Source organism: Nicotiana attenuata, unplaced genomic scaffold (genome assembly GCF_001879085.1).
Source record: "Nicotiana attenuata strain UT unplaced genomic scaffold, NIATTr2, whole genome shotgun sequence".
NCBI lineage: Eukaryota > Viridiplantae > Streptophyta > Magnoliopsida > Solanales > Solanaceae > Nicotiana > Nicotiana attenuata.
Window position 1 is genome coordinate 10,078 of NW_017671066.1, and position 1,860 is coordinate 11,937.

Here is a 1,860-nt window from a genome sequence, read left to right on the forward strand (position 1 = left end):
CACGCACCGCTTTCGTCGTCTACCATGATTCTTATCACATCAGTATCAGCAATGCGTAAAAAGTTATAACTAAAGCATCGTAATGAGGGAAAGACAAACCGTCGGCATCAGACTTATCGAAGGTGATACTATCTTCGAAGTCATCATACCGTTCGTGAGCGATCGTGCGCTTCCACTTGTGTGTGGTGGTGAACTTTACATGGTTGATTGCCGAGTCGTCGCCGCCACCGACGATCATCTGTATGTGCGTGCTGGAGAAGGTGGTTTTGGTGGTCCTTGGGATTGGTCGCGTCCTCTTGCGAAATTAGCCCTTCCTTTATCGCTGAGCAGCTCCTTCAAGTATCCCAGGTTCAGCACTCAGACCACCTCCTGTCGTAGACCTATGCATTCTTCGGTCTTGTGTCCTATTTCCTGATGGAATTCGCATAGGACGTTCGACCTCCTTGCACTAGGATCTGATTTCATTTTTTGTGGCCACTACACCTTCGTGCCCAGCTTCTCCAGTGCGTACACTATTTCTGAAGGGGAGACACAAAAGTTATGAGCGGATAATAATGGGGCATACCTCTTTCATTCCGAAGCGGGGCGGCATATCGCTGCACGGCATCTGGATGTCTTGGAGGAGGCGGATTGGGAGTTCTGCGTAGGGCTGATGCCTTTCTCTATTGAAGCGTGGGAGTGGTTCCCGTCGCTCGTCGTTGCGTCGATCCCTCCGTACCTCTAATTGTACTGATGTTAGTCGTTGGGTTGGACCGTTAAGATCGTCTTCATCCGCTCTCACTTCGGCACAATAGGCATTATGAATCTCTTCCCACATGGTGGGGGGATACTTCATGAGTCGGTTGAGCAGCTTCTTGGTTGCTTTTGATCCGTCTCTCTTCAACCCATTTTGGAAAGTTGCAACCGCCATTCCTTCTGGTACGTTTGGCAGTCCCATTCTTACCCTGTTGAATCGGGCCAGGAAGTCCCTGAGTCCTTCACCCGCTGTTTTCCTGATGGCGAAGATATCGTTGACCCTAGCTTCGACCTTCTTTGCTCCTGCATGAGCGGTAGCGAACTTGTCCGCCATCTCTTCGAACGTCGATATCGATCTGGCTGGCAGTTGAGAGTACCATGTTAGCGCTCCTCCTGTTAAAGTTTCACCAAACTTTTTCAGCAACACGGATGGCACCTGTTCTTTCGATAGGTCATTGCCTTTTACGGCGGTCACATAATGGATCAGATGGTCTTCCGGATCCGTGGTCCCATCGTATATCTTCAAGTACGGTGGCATCTTGAAGGTTTTAGGGATTGGGTGAGGAGCAGCTTCCTCACTATATGGTTGCTCGACGAACCTTCCCACATCGCATTTATGTAGTAGCTTAGGGGCACCAGGTATCTTGTCTACCCTTTCCTGGTGCTCCTTCACTTGATCACGAAGCGCTTTATTCTCATTCTCCGTTTCTTCCATTTTCTTAAGGATGGTGGCGAGCGCATCATCGCTTGCATTGATATCGGTGTGGGCGTTACTTGTTCGTACAACACTGGGCTCACCAGCGGCAGCGGCGATTTCTGCCATTGACAAATCTTTGATATTTCCCTGAGGTGGTTTCTCGAGTATGCTGCTTAGAGTGTTCGTCAACCATTCCTCTAGTAGCTTTTTTACTACTGGGGGGCGTTTCCTTTGCTGCAGATGTAGAAGTCCCTCTTTCATGCAAAATCGTTAGATCTTCGAGTGAAGAGGGTGAGATCTCCCCCTTCGATACACTACTTGGTGTTACATTTGCGGTATTTTCTCTACCAGCTTCGTTGAGTGGGCCTATGAGGTTGGTTGAGACATCTGCTATCATCTTCAGCCTTGATTCTTTATATGCCATTTGT